This window comes from Rhinoderma darwinii, unplaced genomic scaffold (assembly GCF_050947455.1).
Source record: "Rhinoderma darwinii isolate aRhiDar2 unplaced genomic scaffold, aRhiDar2.hap1 Scaffold_518, whole genome shotgun sequence".
Taxonomy (NCBI): domain Eukaryota; kingdom Metazoa; phylum Chordata; class Amphibia; order Anura; family Rhinodermatidae; genus Rhinoderma; species Rhinoderma darwinii.
Window position 1 is genome coordinate 272087 of NW_027464066.1, and position 16283 is coordinate 288369.

At 41.8% G+C, this 16283-nt stretch overlaps 74 pseudogenes; all 74 read left to right on the forward strand.

The window, feature by feature from the left end:
* Positions 1-510: 510 nt before the first annotated feature.
* LOC142721419 (5S ribosomal RNA) lies at positions 511-629 on the forward strand (annotated as a pseudogene).
* Positions 630-696: 67 nt separating this feature from the next.
* On the forward strand, positions 697-815 carry LOC142721402 (5S ribosomal RNA; annotated as a pseudogene).
* A 67-nt stretch (positions 816-882) lies between these two features.
* Positions 883-1001, forward strand: LOC142721472 (5S ribosomal RNA; annotated as a pseudogene).
* Positions 1002-1068: 67 nt separating this feature from the next.
* LOC142721512 (5S ribosomal RNA) lies at positions 1069-1187 on the forward strand (annotated as a pseudogene).
* Positions 1188-1254: 67 nt separating this feature from the next.
* Positions 1255-1373, forward strand: LOC142721360 (5S ribosomal RNA; annotated as a pseudogene).
* Positions 1374-1440: 67 nt separating this feature from the next.
* Positions 1441-1559, forward strand: LOC142721461 (5S ribosomal RNA; annotated as a pseudogene).
* A 253-nt stretch (positions 1560-1812) lies between these two features.
* LOC142721618 (5S ribosomal RNA) lies at positions 1813-1931 on the forward strand (annotated as a pseudogene).
* Positions 1932-1998: 67 nt separating this feature from the next.
* On the forward strand, positions 1999-2117 carry LOC142721387 (5S ribosomal RNA; annotated as a pseudogene).
* A 67-nt stretch (positions 2118-2184) lies between these two features.
* Positions 2185-2303, forward strand: LOC142721657 (5S ribosomal RNA; annotated as a pseudogene).
* A 67-nt stretch (positions 2304-2370) lies between these two features.
* Positions 2371-2489, forward strand: LOC142721394 (5S ribosomal RNA; annotated as a pseudogene).
* A 253-nt stretch (positions 2490-2742) lies between these two features.
* Positions 2743-2861, forward strand: LOC142721670 (5S ribosomal RNA; annotated as a pseudogene).
* Positions 2862-2928: 67 nt separating this feature from the next.
* LOC142721635 (5S ribosomal RNA) lies at positions 2929-3047 on the forward strand (annotated as a pseudogene).
* Positions 3048-3114: 67 nt separating this feature from the next.
* On the forward strand, positions 3115-3233 carry LOC142721645 (5S ribosomal RNA; annotated as a pseudogene).
* A 65-nt stretch (positions 3234-3298) lies between these two features.
* Positions 3299-3417, forward strand: LOC142721571 (5S ribosomal RNA; annotated as a pseudogene).
* Positions 3418-3484: 67 nt separating this feature from the next.
* LOC142721390 (5S ribosomal RNA) lies at positions 3485-3603 on the forward strand (annotated as a pseudogene).
* Positions 3604-3670: 67 nt separating this feature from the next.
* LOC142721675 (5S ribosomal RNA) lies at positions 3671-3789 on the forward strand (annotated as a pseudogene).
* A 67-nt stretch (positions 3790-3856) lies between these two features.
* On the forward strand, positions 3857-3975 carry LOC142721627 (5S ribosomal RNA; annotated as a pseudogene).
* Positions 3976-4042: 67 nt separating this feature from the next.
* LOC142721389 (5S ribosomal RNA) lies at positions 4043-4161 on the forward strand (annotated as a pseudogene).
* A 67-nt stretch (positions 4162-4228) lies between these two features.
* On the forward strand, positions 4229-4347 carry LOC142721414 (5S ribosomal RNA; annotated as a pseudogene).
* Positions 4348-4600: 253 nt separating this feature from the next.
* On the forward strand, positions 4601-4719 carry LOC142721483 (5S ribosomal RNA; annotated as a pseudogene).
* A 253-nt stretch (positions 4720-4972) lies between these two features.
* Positions 4973-5090, forward strand: LOC142721514 (5S ribosomal RNA; annotated as a pseudogene).
* Positions 5091-5157: 67 nt separating this feature from the next.
* Positions 5158-5276, forward strand: LOC142721569 (5S ribosomal RNA; annotated as a pseudogene).
* Positions 5277-5343: 67 nt separating this feature from the next.
* On the forward strand, positions 5344-5462 carry LOC142721340 (5S ribosomal RNA; annotated as a pseudogene).
* Positions 5463-5529: 67 nt separating this feature from the next.
* On the forward strand, positions 5530-5648 carry LOC142721459 (5S ribosomal RNA; annotated as a pseudogene).
* Positions 5649-5901: 253 nt separating this feature from the next.
* Positions 5902-6020, forward strand: LOC142721378 (5S ribosomal RNA; annotated as a pseudogene).
* Positions 6021-6273: 253 nt separating this feature from the next.
* LOC142721361 (5S ribosomal RNA) lies at positions 6274-6392 on the forward strand (annotated as a pseudogene).
* Positions 6393-6459: 67 nt separating this feature from the next.
* On the forward strand, positions 6460-6578 carry LOC142721429 (5S ribosomal RNA; annotated as a pseudogene).
* A 67-nt stretch (positions 6579-6645) lies between these two features.
* LOC142721398 (5S ribosomal RNA) lies at positions 6646-6764 on the forward strand (annotated as a pseudogene).
* Positions 6765-6831: 67 nt separating this feature from the next.
* On the forward strand, positions 6832-6950 carry LOC142721683 (5S ribosomal RNA; annotated as a pseudogene).
* Positions 6951-7017: 67 nt separating this feature from the next.
* Positions 7018-7136, forward strand: LOC142721362 (5S ribosomal RNA; annotated as a pseudogene).
* Positions 7137-7203: 67 nt separating this feature from the next.
* Positions 7204-7322, forward strand: LOC142721616 (5S ribosomal RNA; annotated as a pseudogene).
* A 253-nt stretch (positions 7323-7575) lies between these two features.
* LOC142721484 (5S ribosomal RNA) lies at positions 7576-7694 on the forward strand (annotated as a pseudogene).
* A 67-nt stretch (positions 7695-7761) lies between these two features.
* On the forward strand, positions 7762-7880 carry LOC142721406 (5S ribosomal RNA; annotated as a pseudogene).
* Positions 7881-7947: 67 nt separating this feature from the next.
* On the forward strand, positions 7948-8066 carry LOC142721363 (5S ribosomal RNA; annotated as a pseudogene).
* Positions 8067-8133: 67 nt separating this feature from the next.
* On the forward strand, positions 8134-8252 carry LOC142721337 (5S ribosomal RNA; annotated as a pseudogene).
* A 67-nt stretch (positions 8253-8319) lies between these two features.
* On the forward strand, positions 8320-8438 carry LOC142721634 (5S ribosomal RNA; annotated as a pseudogene).
* A 67-nt stretch (positions 8439-8505) lies between these two features.
* LOC142721620 (5S ribosomal RNA) lies at positions 8506-8624 on the forward strand (annotated as a pseudogene).
* A 67-nt stretch (positions 8625-8691) lies between these two features.
* LOC142721602 (5S ribosomal RNA) lies at positions 8692-8810 on the forward strand (annotated as a pseudogene).
* A 67-nt stretch (positions 8811-8877) lies between these two features.
* On the forward strand, positions 8878-8996 carry LOC142721463 (5S ribosomal RNA; annotated as a pseudogene).
* Positions 8997-9063: 67 nt separating this feature from the next.
* Positions 9064-9182, forward strand: LOC142721400 (5S ribosomal RNA; annotated as a pseudogene).
* A 67-nt stretch (positions 9183-9249) lies between these two features.
* On the forward strand, positions 9250-9368 carry LOC142721407 (5S ribosomal RNA; annotated as a pseudogene).
* A 67-nt stretch (positions 9369-9435) lies between these two features.
* On the forward strand, positions 9436-9554 carry LOC142721422 (5S ribosomal RNA; annotated as a pseudogene).
* Positions 9555-9621: 67 nt separating this feature from the next.
* On the forward strand, positions 9622-9740 carry LOC142721628 (5S ribosomal RNA; annotated as a pseudogene).
* Positions 9741-9807: 67 nt separating this feature from the next.
* LOC142721612 (5S ribosomal RNA) lies at positions 9808-9926 on the forward strand (annotated as a pseudogene).
* A 67-nt stretch (positions 9927-9993) lies between these two features.
* LOC142721343 (5S ribosomal RNA) lies at positions 9994-10112 on the forward strand (annotated as a pseudogene).
* A 67-nt stretch (positions 10113-10179) lies between these two features.
* LOC142721530 (5S ribosomal RNA) lies at positions 10180-10298 on the forward strand (annotated as a pseudogene).
* Positions 10299-10551: 253 nt separating this feature from the next.
* LOC142721587 (5S ribosomal RNA) lies at positions 10552-10670 on the forward strand (annotated as a pseudogene).
* A 67-nt stretch (positions 10671-10737) lies between these two features.
* LOC142721672 (5S ribosomal RNA) lies at positions 10738-10856 on the forward strand (annotated as a pseudogene).
* Positions 10857-10923: 67 nt separating this feature from the next.
* LOC142721517 (5S ribosomal RNA) lies at positions 10924-11042 on the forward strand (annotated as a pseudogene).
* Positions 11043-11293: 251 nt separating this feature from the next.
* On the forward strand, positions 11294-11412 carry LOC142721444 (5S ribosomal RNA; annotated as a pseudogene).
* A 67-nt stretch (positions 11413-11479) lies between these two features.
* Positions 11480-11598, forward strand: LOC142721677 (5S ribosomal RNA; annotated as a pseudogene).
* A 67-nt stretch (positions 11599-11665) lies between these two features.
* On the forward strand, positions 11666-11784 carry LOC142721539 (5S ribosomal RNA; annotated as a pseudogene).
* A 67-nt stretch (positions 11785-11851) lies between these two features.
* Positions 11852-11970, forward strand: LOC142721345 (5S ribosomal RNA; annotated as a pseudogene).
* Positions 11971-12037: 67 nt separating this feature from the next.
* Positions 12038-12156, forward strand: LOC142721599 (5S ribosomal RNA; annotated as a pseudogene).
* A 67-nt stretch (positions 12157-12223) lies between these two features.
* LOC142721674 (5S ribosomal RNA) lies at positions 12224-12342 on the forward strand (annotated as a pseudogene).
* A 67-nt stretch (positions 12343-12409) lies between these two features.
* On the forward strand, positions 12410-12528 carry LOC142721395 (5S ribosomal RNA; annotated as a pseudogene).
* A 67-nt stretch (positions 12529-12595) lies between these two features.
* LOC142721691 (5S ribosomal RNA) lies at positions 12596-12714 on the forward strand (annotated as a pseudogene).
* Positions 12715-12781: 67 nt separating this feature from the next.
* Positions 12782-12900, forward strand: LOC142721611 (5S ribosomal RNA; annotated as a pseudogene).
* A 67-nt stretch (positions 12901-12967) lies between these two features.
* On the forward strand, positions 12968-13086 carry LOC142721511 (5S ribosomal RNA; annotated as a pseudogene).
* Positions 13087-13153: 67 nt separating this feature from the next.
* Positions 13154-13272, forward strand: LOC142721623 (5S ribosomal RNA; annotated as a pseudogene).
* A 67-nt stretch (positions 13273-13339) lies between these two features.
* LOC142721408 (5S ribosomal RNA) lies at positions 13340-13458 on the forward strand (annotated as a pseudogene).
* Positions 13459-13525: 67 nt separating this feature from the next.
* Positions 13526-13644, forward strand: LOC142721423 (5S ribosomal RNA; annotated as a pseudogene).
* Positions 13645-13711: 67 nt separating this feature from the next.
* LOC142721491 (5S ribosomal RNA) lies at positions 13712-13830 on the forward strand (annotated as a pseudogene).
* Positions 13831-13897: 67 nt separating this feature from the next.
* Positions 13898-14016, forward strand: LOC142721613 (5S ribosomal RNA; annotated as a pseudogene).
* A 67-nt stretch (positions 14017-14083) lies between these two features.
* On the forward strand, positions 14084-14202 carry LOC142721596 (5S ribosomal RNA; annotated as a pseudogene).
* A 67-nt stretch (positions 14203-14269) lies between these two features.
* Positions 14270-14388, forward strand: LOC142721535 (5S ribosomal RNA; annotated as a pseudogene).
* A 253-nt stretch (positions 14389-14641) lies between these two features.
* LOC142721637 (5S ribosomal RNA) lies at positions 14642-14760 on the forward strand (annotated as a pseudogene).
* Positions 14761-14827: 67 nt separating this feature from the next.
* On the forward strand, positions 14828-14946 carry LOC142721591 (5S ribosomal RNA; annotated as a pseudogene).
* A 67-nt stretch (positions 14947-15013) lies between these two features.
* On the forward strand, positions 15014-15132 carry LOC142721544 (5S ribosomal RNA; annotated as a pseudogene).
* Positions 15133-15197: 65 nt separating this feature from the next.
* On the forward strand, positions 15198-15316 carry LOC142721445 (5S ribosomal RNA; annotated as a pseudogene).
* Positions 15317-15569: 253 nt separating this feature from the next.
* LOC142721540 (5S ribosomal RNA) lies at positions 15570-15688 on the forward strand (annotated as a pseudogene).
* A 67-nt stretch (positions 15689-15755) lies between these two features.
* LOC142721354 (5S ribosomal RNA) lies at positions 15756-15874 on the forward strand (annotated as a pseudogene).
* Positions 15875-15941: 67 nt separating this feature from the next.
* On the forward strand, positions 15942-16060 carry LOC142721649 (5S ribosomal RNA; annotated as a pseudogene).
* Positions 16061-16127: 67 nt separating this feature from the next.
* On the forward strand, positions 16128-16246 carry LOC142721661 (5S ribosomal RNA; annotated as a pseudogene).
* The last annotated feature ends 37 nt before the right edge of the window (positions 16247-16283 follow it).

Consider the following 16283-nt stretch of genomic DNA (forward strand, 5'->3'; position numbering starts at 1 on the left):
AAGTTACACAGCTTAACGCCTCACTAGTACCAGTGTGGGAGACTGTCTGGGAATCCGTGGTGTGATTGACTTTTTATTATGTCGTTTAGATTTTGTTTCACAATAGATTAAATAGAACTATGGATTAAAGCATTTAATGTCAATGGCCATTCTAAGCTGAATGTGCCTGCTCTCGACAGATCGCAGAAGTTACACAGCTTAAGGCCTCGCTAGTGCAAGTGTGGGAGACTGTCTGGGAATCCGTGGTGCGGTTGAATTTTTATTATGTCGTTTAGATTTTGTTTCACAATCGATTAAAAAGGACTATGGATTAAAGCATTTAATGTCAATGGCCATTCTAAGCTGAATGTCCATGCTCTCGTCAGATCGTAGAAGTTACACAGCTTAAGGCCTCGCTAGTTCCAGTGTGGGAGACTGTCTGGGAATCCGTGGTGCGGTTGACTTTTTATTATGTCGTTTAGATTTTGTTTCACAATCGATTAAAGAGGACTATGGATTAAAGCATTTAATGTCAATGGCCATTCTAAGCTGAATGTGCCTGCTCTCGTCAGATTGCAGAAGTTACACAGCTTAAGGCCTCGCTAGTACCAGTGTGGGAGACTGTCTGGGAATCCGTGGTGCGGTTGACTTTTTATTATGTTGTTTAGATTTTGTTTCACAATAGATTAAATAGGACTATGGATTAAGGCTTTTAATGTCAATGGCCATTCTAAGCTGAATGTCCCTGCTCTCGTCAGATCGCAGAAGTTACACAGCTTAAGGCCTCGCTAGTACCAGTGTGGGAGACTGTCTGGGAATCTGTGGTGCGGTTGACTTTTTATTATGTCGTTTAGATTTTGTTTCACAATCGATTAAAAAGGACTATGGATTAAAGCATTTAATGTTAATGGCCATTCTAAGCTGAATGTGCCTGCTCTCGTCAGATCGCAGAAGTTACACAGCTTAAGGCCTTGCTAGTACCAGTGTGGGAGACTGTCTGGGAATGCGTGGTGCGGTTGACTTATTATTATGTCGTTTAGATTTTGTTTCACAATCGATTAAAAAGGACTATGGATTAAAGCATTTAATGTCAATGGCCATTCTAAGCTGAATGTGCCTGCTCTCGTCAGATCGCAGAAGTTACCCAGCTTAAGGCCTCGCTAGTACCAGTGTGGGAGACTGTCTGGGAATCCGTGGTGCGGTTGAATTTTTATTATGTCGTTTAGATTTTGTTTCACAATCGATTAAAAAGGACTATGGATTAAAGCATTTAATGTCAATGGCCATTCTAAGCTGAATGTCCCTGCTCTCGTCAGATCGCAGAAGTTACACAGCTTAAGGCCTCGCTAGTACCAGTGTGGGAGACTGTCTGGGAATCCGTGGTGCGGTTGACTTTTTACTATGTTGTTTAGATTTTGTTTCACAATAGATTAAATAGGACTATGGATTAAGGCTTTTAATGTGAATGGCCATTCTAAGCTGAATGTGCCTGCTCTCGTCAGATCGCAGAAGTTACACAGCTTAAGGCCTCGCTAGTACCAGTGTGGGAGACTGTCTGGGAATCCGTGGTGCGGTTGACTTTTTATTATGTCGTTTAGATTTTGTTTCACAATCGATTAAAAAGGACTATGGATTAAAGCATTTAATGTCAATGGCCATTCTAAGCTGAATGTGCCTGCTCTCGTCAGATCGCAGAAGTTACACAGCTTAAGGACTCTCTAATACCAGTGTGGGAGACTGTCTGGGAATCCGTGGTGCGGTTGACTTTTTATAATGTCGTTTAGATTTTGTTTCACAATCGATTAAAAAGGACTATGGATTAAAGCATTTAATGTCAATCACCATTCTAAGCTGAATGTCCCTGCTCTCGTCAGATCGCAGAAGTTACACAGCTTAAGGACTCGCTAGTACCAGTGTGGGAGACTGTCTGGGAATCCGTGGTGCGGTTGACTTTTTATTATGTCGTTTAGATTTTGTTTCACAATCGATTAAAAAGGACTATGGATTAAAGCATTTAACGTCAATGGCCATTCTAAGCTGAATGTGCCTGCTCTCGTCAGAACGCAGAAGTTACACAGCTTAAGGCCTCGCTAGTACCAGTGTGGGAGACTGCCTGGGAATCCGTGGTGCGGTTGAAATTTTATTATGTCGTTTAGATTTTGTTTCACAATCGATTAAAAAGGACTATGGATTAAAGCATTTAATGTCAATGGCCATTCTAAGCTGAATGTTCCTGCTTTCGTCAGATCGCAGAAGTTACACAGCTTAAGGCCTCGCTAGAACCAGTGTGGGAGACTGTCTGGGAATCCGTGGTGCGGTTGACTTTTTATTATGTTGTTTAGATTTTGTTTCACAATAGATTAAATAGGACTATGGATTAAGGCTTTTAATGTCAATGGCCATTCTAAGCTGAATGTACCTGCTCTCGTCAGATCGCAGAAGTTACACATCTTAAGGCCTCGCTAGTACCAGTGTGGGAGACTGTCTGGGAATCCGTGGTGCGGTTGACTTTTTATTATGTCGTTTAGATTTTGTTTCACAATCGATTAAAAAGGTCTATGGATTAAAGCATTTAATGTCAATGGCCATTCTAAGCTAAATGTGCCTGCTCTCGTTAGATCGCAGAAGTTACACAGCTTAACGCCTTGCTAGTACCAGTGTGGGAGACTGTCTGGGAATCCGTGGTGCGGTTGAATTTTTATTATGTCGTTTAGATTTTGTTTCACAATCGATTAAAAAGGACTATGGTTTAAAGCATTTAATGTCAATGGCCATTCTAAGCGGAATGTTCCTGCTCTCGTCAGATCGCAGAAGTTACACAGCTTAAGGCCTTGCTAGTACCAGTGTGGGAGACTGTCTGGGAATCCGTAGTGCGGTTGACTTTTTATTATGTTGTTTAGATTTTGTTTCACAATCGATTAAAAAGGACTATGGATTAAAGCATTTGATGTCAAAGGCCATTCTAAGCTGAATGTGCCTGCTCTCGTCAGACTGCAGAAGTTACACAGCTTAAGGCCTCGCTAGTACCAGTGTGGGAGACTGTCTGGGAATCCGTGGTGCGGTTGACTTTTTATTATGTCGTTTAGATTATGTTTCACAATCGATTAAAAAGGACTATGGATTAAAGCATTTAATGTCAATGGCCATTCTAAGCTGAATGTGCCTGCTCTCTTCAGATTGCAGAAGTTACACAGCTTAAGGCTTTGCTAGTACCAGTGTGGGAGACTGTCTGGGAATCCGTGGTGCGGTTGACTTTTTATTGTCGTTTAGATTTTGTTTCACAATAGATTAAATAGGACTATGGATTAAAGCATTTAACGTCAATGGCCTTTCTAAGCTGAATGTGCCTGCTCTCGTCAGAACGCAGAAGTTACACAGCTTAAGGCCTCGCTAGTACCAGTGTGGGAAACTGTCTGGGAATCCGTGGTGCGGTTGAATTTTTATTTTGTCGTTTAGATTTTGTTTCACAATCGATTAAAAAGGACTATGTATTAAAGCATTTAATGTCAATGGCCATTCTAAGCTGAATGTCCCTGCTCTCGTCAGATCGCAGAAGTTACACAGCTTAAGGCCTCGCTAGTACCAGTGTGGGAGACTGTATGGGAATCCGTGGTGCGGTTGACTTTTTATTATGTCGTTTAGATGTTGTTTCACAATCGATTAAAAAGGACTATGGATTAAAGCAGTTAATGTCAATGGCCATTCTAAGCTGAATGTGCCTGCTCTCGTTAGATCGCAGAAGTTACACGGCTTAACGCCTTGCTAGTACCAGTGTGGGAGACTGTCTGGGAATCCGTGGTGCGGTTGACTTTTTATTATGTCGTTTAGATTTTGTTTCACAATCGTTTAAAAAGGACTATGGATTAAAGCATTTAATGTCAATGGCCATTCTAAGCTGAATGTGCCTGCTCTCGTCGGATCGCAGAAGTTACACAGCTTAAGGCCTCGCTAGTACCAGTGTGCGAGACTGTCTGGGAATCCGTGGTGCGGTTGACTTTTTATTATGTCGTTTAGATTTTGTTTCACAATCGATTAAAAAGGACTATGGATTAAAGCATTTAACGTCAATGGCCATTCTAAGCTGAATGTGCCTGCTCTCGTCAGAACGCAGAAGTTACACAGCTTAAGGCCTCGCTAGTACCAGTGTGGGAGACTGCCTGGGAATCCGTGGTGCGGTTGAAATTTTATTATGTTGTTTAGATTTTGTTTCACAATAGATTAAATAGGACTATGGATTAAGGCTTTTAATGTCAATGGCCATTCTAAACTGAATGTACCTGCTCTCGTCAGATCGCAGAAGTTACACAGCTTAAGGCCTCGCTAGTACCAGTGTGGGAGACTGTCTGGGAATCCGTGGTGCGGTAGACTTTTTATTATGTTGTTTAGATTTTGTTTCACAATCGATTAAAAAGGATTATGGATTAAAGCATTTAATGTCAATGGCAATTCTAAGCTGAATGTGCCTGCTCTCGTTAGATCGCAGAAGTTACACAGCTTAAGCCCTCGCTAGTACCAGTGTGGGAGAGTGTCTGGGAATCCGTGGTGCGGTTGACTTTTTATTATGTCGTTTAGATTTTGTTTCACAATCGATTAAAAAGGACTATGGATTAAAGCATTTAATGTCAATGGCCATTCTAAGCTGAATTTGCCTGCTCTCCTCAGATCGCAGAAGTTACACAGCTTAAGGCCTCGCTAGTACCAGTGTGGGAGACTGTCTGGGAATCCGTGGTGCGGTTGACTTTTTATTATGTCGTTTAGATTTTGTTTCACAATCGATTAAAAAGGACTATGGATTAAAGCATCTAATGTCAATGGCCATTCTAAGCTGAATGTGCCTGCTCTCGTTAAATCGCAGAAGTTACACAGCTTAACGCCTCACTAGTACCAGTGTGGGAGACTGTCTGGGAATCCGTGGTGTGGTTGAATTTTTATTATGTCGTTTAGATTTTGTTTCACAATCGATTAAAAAGGACTATGGATTAAAGCATTTAATGTCAATGGCCATTCTAAGCTGAATGTCCCTGCTCTCGTCAGATCGCAGAAGTTACACAGCTTAAGGCCTCGCTAGTACCAGTGTGGGAGACTGTCTGGGAATCCGTGGTGCGTTGACTTTTTACTATGTTGTTTAGATTTTGTTTCACAATAGATTAAATAGGACTATGGATTAAAGCATTTAATGTCAATGGCCATTCTAAGCTGAATGTGCCTGCTCTCGTCAGATCGCAGAAGTTACACAGCTTAAGCCCTCGCTAGTACCAGTGTGGGAGACTGTCTGGGAATCCGTGGTGCAGTTGTCTTTTTATTATGTCGTTTAGATTTTGTTTCACAATCGATTAAAAAGGACTATGGATTAAAGCACTTAATGTCAATGGCCATTCTAAGCTGAATGTGCCTGCTCTCGTCAGATCGCAGAAGTTACACAGCTTAAGGCCTCTCTAGTACCAGTGTGGGAGACTGTCTGGGAATCAGTGGTGCGGTTGACTATTTATTATGTCGTTTAGATATTGTTTCACAATCGATTAAAAAGGACTATGGATTAAAGCATTTAATGTCAATGGCCATTCTAAGCTGAATGTGCCTGCTCTCGTCAGATCACAGAAGTTACACAGCTTAAGGCCTCGCTAGTACCAGTGTGGGAGACTGTCTGGGAATCCGTGGTGCAGTTGACTCTTTATTATGTCGTTTAGATTTTGTTTCACAATCGATTAAAAAGGTCTATGGATTAAAGCATTTAATGTCAATGGCCATTCTAAGCGGAATGTCCCTGCTCTGGTCAGATCGCAGAAGTTACACAGCTTAAGGCCTTGCTAGTACCAGTGTGGGAGACTGTCTGGGAATCCGTAGTGCGGTTGACTTTTTATTATGTCGTTTAGATTTTGTTTCACAATAGATTAAATAGGACTATGGATTAAAGCATTTAACGTCAATGGCCATTCTGAGCTGAATGTGCCTGCTCTCGTCAGATCGCAGAAGTTACACAGCTTAAGACCTCGTTAGTACCAGTGTGGGAGACTGTCTGGGAATCCGTGGTGCGGTTGACTTTTTATTATGTCGTTTAGATTTTGTTTCACAATCGATTAAAAAGGACTATGGATTAAAGCATCTAATGTCAATGGCCATTCTAAGCTGAATGTGCCTGCTCTCGTTAAATCGCAGAAGTTACACAGCTTAACGCCTCACTAGTACCAGTGTGGGAGACTGTCTGGGAATCCGTGGTGTGGTTGAATTTTTATTATGTCGTTTAGATTTTGTTTCACAATCGATTAAAAAGGACTATGGATTAAAACATTTAATGTCAATGGCCATTCTAAGCTGAATGTCCCTGCTCTCGTCAGATCGCAGAAGTTACACAGCTTAAGGCCTCGCTAGTACCAGTGTGGGAGACTGTCTGGGAATCCGTGGTGCGGTTGACTTTTTATTATGTCGTTTAGATTTTGTTTCACAATCGATTAAAGAGGACTATGGATTAAAGCATTTAATGTCAATGGCCATTCTAAGCTGAATGTGCCTGCTCTCGTCAGATCGCAGAAGTTACACAGCTTAAGGCCTCGCTAGTACCAGTGTGGGAGACTGTCTGGGAATCCGTGGTGCGGTTGAATTTTTATTATGTTGTTTAGATTTTGTTTCACAATAGATTAAATAGGACTATGGATTAAAACTTTTAATGTCAATGGCCATTCTAAGCTGAATGTGCCTGCTCTCGTCAGATCGCAGAAGTTACACAGCTTAAGGCCTCGCTAGTACCAGTGTGGGAGACTGTCTGGGAATCCGTGGTGCGGTTGCCTTTTTATTATGTTGTTTAGATTTTGTTTCACAATAGATTAAATAGGACTATGGATTAAAGCATTTAACGTCAATGGCCATTCTAAGCTGAATGTGCCTGCTCTCGTCAGAACGCAGAAGTTACACAGCCTAAGGCCTCGCTAGTACCAGTGTTGGAGACTGTCTGGGAATCCGTGGTGCGGTTGCATTTTTATTATGTCGTTTAGATTTTGTTTCACAATCGATTAAAAAGGACTATGGATTAAAGCATTTAATGTCAATGGCCATTCTAAGCTGAATGTCCCTGCTCTCGTCAGATCGCAGAAGTTACACAGCTTAAGGCCTCGCTAGTACCAGTGTGGGAGACTGTCTGGGAATCCGTGGTGCGGTTGACTTTTTATTATGTCGTTTAGATTTTGTTTCACAATCGATTAAAAAGGACTATGGATTAAAGCATTTAATGTCAATGGCCATTTTAAGCTGAATGTGCCTGCTCTCGTTAGATCGCAGAAGTTACACAGCTTAACGCCTCGCTAGTACCAGTGTGGGAGACTGTCTGGGAATCCGTGGTGCGGTAGACTTTTTATTATGTTGTTTAGATTTTGTTTCACAATCGATTAAAAAGGATTATGGATTAAAGCATTTAATGTCAATGGCAATTCTAAGCTGAATGTGCCTGCTCTCGTTAGATCGCAGAAGTTACACAGCTTAAGCCCTCGCTAGTACCAGTGTGGGAGAGTGTCTGGGAATCCGTGGTGCGGTTGACTTTTTATTATGTCGTTTAGATTTTGTTTCACAATCGATTAAAAAGGACTATGGATTAAAGCATTTAATGTCAATGGCCATTCTAAGCTGAATTTGCCTGCTCTCCTCAGATCGCAGAAGTTACACAGCTTAAGGCCTCGCTAGTACCAGTGTGGGAGACTGTCTGGGAATCCGTGGTGCGGTTGACTTTTTATTATGTCGTTTAGATTTTGTTTCACAATAGATTAAATAGGACTATGGATTGAAGCATTTAACGTCAATGGCCATTCTAAGCTGAATGTGCCTGCTCTCGTCAGAACGCAGAAGTTACACAGCTTAAGGCCTCGCTAGTACCAGTGTGGGAGACTGTATGGGAATCCGTGGTGCGGTTGAATTTTTATTATGTCGTTTAGATTTTGTTTCACAATCGATTAAAAAGGACTATGGATTAAAGCATTTAATGTCAATGGCCATTCTAAGCTGAATGTCCCTGCTCTCGTCAGATCGCAGAAGTTACACAGCTTAAGGCCTCGCTAGTACCAGTGTGGGAGACTGTCTGGGAATCCGTGGTGCGGTTGACTTTTTACTATGTTGTTTAGATTTTGTTTCACAATAGATTAAATAGGACTATGGATTAAAGCATTTAATGTCAATGGCCATTCTAAGCTGAATGTGCCTGCTCTCGTCAGATCGCAGAAGTTACACAGCTTAAGGCCTCGCTAGTACCAGTGTGGGAGACTGTCTGGGAATCCGTGGTGCAGTTGACTTTTTATTATGTCGTTTAGATTTTGTTTCACAATCGATTAAAAAGGACTATGGATTAAAGCACTTAATGTCAATGGCCATTCTAAGCTGAATGTGCCTGCTCTCGTCAGATCGCAGAAGTTACACAGCTTAAGGACTCTCTAGTACCAGTGTGGGAGACTGTCTGGGAATCCGTGGTGCGGTTGACTTTTTATTATGTCGTTTAGATTTTGTTTCACAATCGATTAAAAAGGACTATGGATTAAAGCATTTAATGTCAATCACCATTCTAAGCTGAATGTCCCTGCTCTCGTCAGATCGCAGAAGTTACACAGCTTAAGGACTCGCTAGTACCAGTGTGGGAGACTGTCTGGGAATCCGTGGTGCGGTTGACTTTTTATTATGTCGTTTAGATTTTGTTTCACAATCGATTAAAAAGGACTATGGATTAAAGCATTTAATGTCAATGGCCATTCTAAGCTGAATGTGCCTGCTGTCGTCAGATCGCAGAAGTTACACAGCTTAAGGCCTCGCTAGTACCAGTGTGGGAGACTGTCTGGGAATCCGTGGTGCGGTTGACTTTTTATTATGTCGTTTAGATTTTGTTTCACAATCGATTAAAAAGGACTATGGATTAAAGCACTTAATGTCAATGGCCATTCTAAGCTGAATGTGCCTGCCCTCGTCAGATCGCAGAAGTTACACAGCTTAAGGCCTCTCTAGTACCAGTGTGGGAGACTGTCTGGGAATCAGTGGTGCGGTTGACTATTTATTATGTCGTTTAGATATTGTTTCACAATAGATTAAATAGGACTATGGATTAAGGCTTTTAATGTCAATGGCCATTCTAAGCTGAATGTGCCTGCTCTCGTCAGGTCGCAGAAGTTACACAGCTTAAGGCCTCGCTAGTACCAGTGTGGGAGACTGTCTGGGAATCCGTGGTGCGGTTGACTTTTTATTATGTCGTTTAGATTTTGTTTCACAATAGATTAAATAGGACTATGGATTAAAGCATTTAATGTCAATGGCCATTCTAAGCTGAATGTGCCTGCTCTCGTCAGATTGCAGAAATTACACAGCTTAAGGCCTCGCTAGTACCAGTGTGGGAGACTGTCTGGGAATCCGTGGTGCGGTTGACTTTTTATTGTGTCGTTTAGATTTTGTTTCACAATAGATTAAATAGGACTATGGATTAAAGCATTTAACGTCAATGGCCATTCTAAGCTGAATGTGCCTGCTCTCGTCCGAACGCAGAAATTACACAGCTTAAGGCCTCGCTAGTACCAGTGTGGGAGACTGTCTGGGAATCTGTGGTGCGGTTGAGTTTTTATTATGTCGTTTAGATTTTGTTTCACAATCGATTAAAAAGGACTATGGATTAAAGCCTTTAATGTCAATGGCCATTCTAAGCTGAATGTCCCTGCTCTCGTCAGATTGCAGAAGTTACACAGCTTAAGGCCTCGCTGGTACCAGTGTGGGAGACTGTCTGGGAATGCGTGGTGCGGTTGACTTTTTATTATGTTGTTTAGGTTTTGTTTCACAATAGATTAAATAGGACTATGGATTAAGGCTTTTAATGTCAATGGCCATTCTAAGCTGAATGTGCCTGCTCTCTTTAGATCGCAGAAGTTACACAGCTTAACGCCTCGCTAGTACCAGTGTGGGTGACTGTCTGGGAATCCGTGGTGCGGTTGACTTTTTATTATGTTGTTTAGATTTTGTTTCACAATAGATTAAATAGGACTATGGATTAAAGCATTTAACGTCAATGGCCATTCTAAGCTGAATGTGCCTGCTCTCGTCAGATCGCAGAAGTTACACAGCTTAAGGCCTCGCAAGTACCAGTGTGGGAGACTGTCTGGGAATTCGTGGTGCTGTTGAATTTTTATTATGTCGTTTAGATTTTGTTTCACAATCGATTAAAAAGGACTATGGATTAAAGCATTTAATGTCAATGGCCATTCAAAGCTGAATGTGCCTGCTCTCGTCAGATCGCAGAAGTTACACAGCTTAAGGCCTCGCTAGTACCAGTGTGGGAGACTGTCTGGGAATCCGTGGTGCGGTTGTCTTTTTATTATGTCGTTTAGATTTTGTTTCACAATCGATTAAAAAGGACTATGGATTAAAGCATTTAACGGCAATGGCCATTCTAAGCTGAATGTGCCTGCTCTCGTCAGAACGCAGAAGTTACATAGCTTAAGTCCTCGCTAATACCAGTGTGGGAGACTGTCTGGGAATCCGTGATGCGGTTGACTTTTTATTATGTTGTTTAGATTTTGTTTCACAATAGATTAAATAGGACTATGGATTAAGGCTTTTAATGTCAATGGCCATTCTAAGCTGAATGTGCCTGCTCTCGTCAGATCGCAGAAGTTACACAGCTTAAGGCCTCGCTAGTACCAGTGTGGGAGACTGTCTGGGAATCCGTGGTGCGGTTGACTTTTTATTATGTCGTTTAGATTTTGTTTCACAATCGATTAAAAAGGACTATGGATTAAAGCATTTAAAGGCAATGGCCATTCTAAGCTGAATGTGCCTGCTCTCGTTAGATCGCAGAAGTTACACAGCTTAACGCCTCGCTAGTACCAGTGTGGGAGACTGTCTGGGAATCCGTGGTGCGGTTGACTTTTTATTATGTCGTTTAGATTTTGTTTCACAATAGATTAAAAAGGACTATGGATTAAAGCATTTAATGTCAATGGCCATTCCAAGCTGAATGTGCCTGCTCTCGTCAGATCGCAGAAGTTATATAGCTTAAGGCCTCGCTAGTACCAGTGTGGGAGACTGTCTGGGAATCCGTGGTGCGGTTGACTTTTTATTATGTCGTTTAGATTTTGTTTCACAATCGATTAAAAAGGACTATGGATTAAAGCATTTAATGTCAATGGCCATTCCAAGCTGAATGTGCCTTCTCTCGTCAGATCGCAGAAGTTACACAGCTTAAGGCCTCGCTAGTACCAGTGTGGGAGACTGTCTGGGAATCCGTGGTGCGGTTAACTTTTTATTATGTCGTTTAGATTGTTTCACAATAGATTAAATAGAACTATGGATTAAAGCATTTAACGTCAATGGCCATTCTAAGCTGAATGTGCCTGCTCTCGTCCGAACGCAGAAGTTACACAGCTTAAGGCCTCGCTAGTACCAGTGTGGGAGACTGTCTGGGAATCTGTGGTGCGGTTGAGTTTTTATTATGTTGTTTAGATTTTGTTTCACAATCGATTAAAAAGGACTATGGATTAAAGCCTTTAATGTCAATGGCCATTCTAAGCTGAATGTCCCTGCTCTCGTCAGATCGCAGAAGTTACACAGCTTAAGGCCTCGCTGGTACGAGTGTGGGAGACTGTCTAGGAATGCGTGGTGCGGTTGACTTTTTATTATGTTGTTTAGGTTTTGTTTCACAATAGATTAAATAGGACTATGGATTAAGGCTTTTAATGTCAATGGCCATTCTAAGCTGAATGTGCCTGCTCTCGTTAGATCGCAGAAGTTACACAGCTTAACGCCTCGCTAGTACCAGTGTGGGTGACTGTCTGGGAATCCGTGGTGCGGTTGACTTTTTATTATGTTGTTTAGATTTTGTTTCACAATAGATTAAATAGGACTATGGATTAAAGCATTTAACGTCAATGGCCATTCTAAGCTGAATGTGCCTGCTCTCGTCAGATCGCAGAAGTTACGCAGCTTAAGGCCTCGCAAGTACCAGTGTGGGAGACTGTCTGGGAATTTGTGGTGCTGTTGAATTTTTATTATGTCGTTTAGATTTTGTTTCACAATCGATTAAAAAGGACTATGGATTAAAGCATTTAATGTCAATGGCCATTCTAAGCTGAATGTGCCTGCTCTCGTCAGATCGCAGAAGTTACACAGCTTAAGGCCTCGCTAGTACCAGTGTGGGAGACTGTCTGGGAATCCGTGGTGCGGTTGACTTTTTATTATGTCGTTTAGATTTTGTTTCACAATCGATTAAAAAGGACTATGGATTAAAGCATTTAACGTCAATGGCCATTCTAAGCTGAATGTGCCTCTTCTCGTCAGAACGCAGAAGTTACATAGCTTAAGGCCTCGCTAGTACCAGTGTGGGAGACTGTCTGGGAATCCGTGGTGCGGTTGACTTTTTATTATGTTGTTTAGATTTTGTTTCACAATAGATTAAATAGGACTATGGATTAAGGCTTTCAATGTCAATGGCCATTCTAAGCTGAATGTGCTTGCTCTCGTCAGATCGCAGAAGTTACACAGCTTAAGGCCTCGCTAGTACCAGTGTGGGAGACTGTCTGGGAATCCGTGGTGCGGTTGACTTTTTATTATGTCGTTTAGATTTTGTTTCACAATCGATTAAAAAGGACTATGGATTAAAGCATTTAATGTCAATGGCCATTCTAAGCTGAATGTGCCTGCTCTCGTTAGATCGCAGAAGTTACACAGCTTAACGCCTCGCTAGTACCAGTGTGGGAGACTGTCTGGGAATCCGTGGTGCAGTTGAATTTTTATTATGTCGTTTAGATTTTGTTTCACAATCGATTAAAAAGGACTATGGATTAAAGCATTTAATGTCAATGGCCATTCTAAGCTGAATGTGCCTGCTCTCGTCAGATCGCAGAAGTTACACAGCTTAAGGCCTCGCTAGTACCAGTGTGGGAGACTGTCTGGGAATCCGTGGTGCGGTTGACTTTTTATTATGTCGTTTAGATTTTGTTTCACAATAGATTAAATAGGACTATGGATTAAAGCATTTAACGTCAATGGCCATTCTAAGCTGAATGTGCCTGCTCTCGTCCGAACGCAGAAGATACACATCTTAAGGCCTCGCTAGTACCAGTGTGGGAGACTGTCTGGGAATCCGTGGTGCGGTTGACTTTTTATGATGTCGTTTAGATTTTGTTTCACAATAGATTAAATAGGACTATGGATTAAAGCATTTAACGTCAATGGCCATTCTAAGCTGAATGTGCCTGCTCTCGTCAGATCGCAGAAGTTACACAGCTTAAGGCCTCGCTAGTACCAGTGTGGGAGACTGTCTGGGAATCCGTGGTGCGGTTGACTTTCTATTATGTCGTTTAGATTTTGTTTCACAATAGATTAAATAGGACTATGGATTAAAGCATTTAATGTCAATGGCCATTCTAAGCTGAATGTGCCTGCTCTCGTCAGATTGCAGAAATTACACAGCTTAAGGCCTCGCTAGTACCAGTGTGGGAGACTGTCTGGGAATCCGTGGTGCGGTTGACTTTTTATTGTGTCGTTTAGATTTTGTTTCACAATAGATTAAATAGGACTATGGATTAAAGCATTTAACGTCAATGGCCATTCTAAGCTGAATGTGCCTGCTCTCGTCCGAACGCAGAAATTACACAGCTTAAGGCCTCGCTAGTACCAGTGTGGGAGACTGTCTGGGAATCTGTGGTGCGGTTGAGTTTTTATTATGTCGTTTAGATTTTGTTTCACAATCGATTAAAAAGGACTATGGATTAAAGCCTTTAATGTCAATGGCCATTCTAAGCTGAATGTCCCTGCTCTCGTCAGATCGCAGAAGTTACACAGCTTAAGGCCTCGCTGGTACCAGTGTGGGAGACTGTCTGGGAATGCGTGGTGCGGTTGACTTTTTATTATGTTGTTTAGGTTTTGTTTCACAATAGATTAAATAGGACTATGGATTAAGGCTTTTAATGTCAATGGCCATTCTAAGCTGAATGTGCCTGCTCTCTTTAGATCGCAGAAGTTACACAGCTTAACGCCTCGCTAGTACCAGTGTGGGTGACTGTCTGGGAATCCGTGGTGCGGTTGACTTTTTATTATGTTGTTTAGATTTTGTTTCACAATAGATTAAATAGGACTATGGATTAAAGCATTTAACGTCAATGGCCATTCTAAGCTGAATGTGCCTGCTCTCGTCAGATCGCAGAAGTTACACAGCTTAAGGCCTCGCAAGGACCAGTGTGGGAGACTGTCTGGGAATTCGTGGTGCTGTTGAATTTTTATTATGTCGTTTAGATTTTGTTTCACAATCGATTAAAAAGGACTATGGATTAAAGCATTTAATGTCAATGGCCATTCGAAGCTGAATGTGCCTGCTCTCGTCAGATCGCAGAAGTTACACAGCTTAAGGCCTCGCTAGTACCAGTGTGGGAGACTGTCTGGGAATCCGTGGTGCGGTTGTCTTTTTATTATGTCGTTTAGATTTTGTTTCACAATCGATTAAAAAGGACTATGGATTAAAGCATTTAACGGCAATGGCCATTCTAAGCTGAATGTGCCTGCTCTCGTCAGAACGCAGAAGTTACATAGCTTAAGTCCTCGCTAATACCAGTGTGGGAGACTGTCTGGGAATCCGTGATGCGGTTGACTTTTTATTATGTTGTTTAGATTTTGTTTCACAATAGATTAAATAGGACTATGGATTAAGGCTTTTAATGTCAATGGCCATTCTAAGCTGAATGTGCCTGCTCTCGTCAGATCGCAGAAGTTACACAGCTTAAGGCCTCGCTAGTACCAGTGTGGGAGACTGTCTGGGAATCCGTGGTGCGGTTGACTTTTTATTATGTCGTTTAGATTTTGTTTCACAATCGATTAAAAAGGACTATGGATTAAAGCATTTAAAGTCAATGGCCATTCTAAGCTGAATGTGCCTGCTCTCGTTAGATCGCAGAAGTTACACAGCTTAACGCCTCGCTAGTACCAGTGTGGGAGACTGTCTGGGAATCCGTGGTGCGGTTGACTTTTTATTATGTCGTTTAGATTTTGTTTCACAATAGATTAAAAAGGACTATGGATTAAAGCATTTAATGTCAATGGCCATTCCAAGCTGAATGTGCCTGCTCTCGTCAGATCGCAGAAGTTACACAGCTTAAGGCCTCGCTAGTACCAGTGTGGGAGACTGTCTGGGAATCCGTGGTGCGGTTAACTTTTTATTATGTCGTTTAGATTGTTTCACAATAGATTAAATAGAACTATGGATTAAAGCATTTAACGTCAATGGCCATTCTAAGCTGAATGTGCCTGCTCTCGTCCGAACGCAGAAGTTACACAGCTTAAGGCCTCGCTAGTACCAGTGTGGGAGACTGTCTGGGAATCTGTGGTGCGGTTGAGTTTTTATTATGTTGTTTAGATTTTGTTTCACAATCGATTAAAAAGGACTATGGATTAAAGCCTTTAATGTCAATGGCAATTCTAAGCTGAATGTCCCTGCTCTCGTCAGATCGCAGAAGTTACACAGCTTAAGGCCTCGCTGGTACGAGTGTGGGAGACTGTCTAGGAATGCGTGGTGCGGTTGACTTTTTATTATGTTGTTTAGGTTTTGTTTCACAATAGATTAAATAGGACTATGGATTAAGGCTTTTAATGTCAATGGCCATTCTAAGCTGAATGTGCCTGCTCTCGTTAGATCGCAGAAGTTACACAGCTTAACGCCTCGCTAGTACCAGTGTGGGTGACTGTCTGGGAATCCGTGGTGCGGTTGACTTTTTATTATGTTGTTTAGATTTTGTTTCACAATAGATTAAATAGGACTATGGATTAAAGCATTTAACGTCAATGGCCATTCTAAGCTGAATGTGCCTGCTCTCGTCAGATCGCAGAAGTTACGCAGCTTAAGGCCTCGCAAGTACCAGTGTGGGAGACTGTCTGGGAATTCGTGGTGCTGTTGAATTTTTATTATGTCGTTTAGATTTTGTTTCACAATCGATTAAAAAGGACTATGGATTAAAGCATTTAATGTCAATGGCCATTCTAAGCTGAATGTGCCTGCTCTCGTCAGATCGCAGAAGTTACACAGCTTAAGGCCTCGCTAGTACCAGTGTGGGAGACTGTCTGGGAATCCGTGGTGCGGTTGACTTTTTATGATGTCGTTTAGATTTTGTTTCACAATCGATTAAAAAGGACTATGGATTAAAGCATTTAAAGTCAATGGCCATTCTAAGCTGAATGTGCCTGCTCTCGTCAGATCGCAGAAGTTACACAGCTTAAGGCCTCGCTAGTACCAGTGTGGGAGACTGTCTGGGAATCCGTGGTGCGGTTGACTTTCTATTATGTCGTTTAGATTTTGTTTCACAATAGAT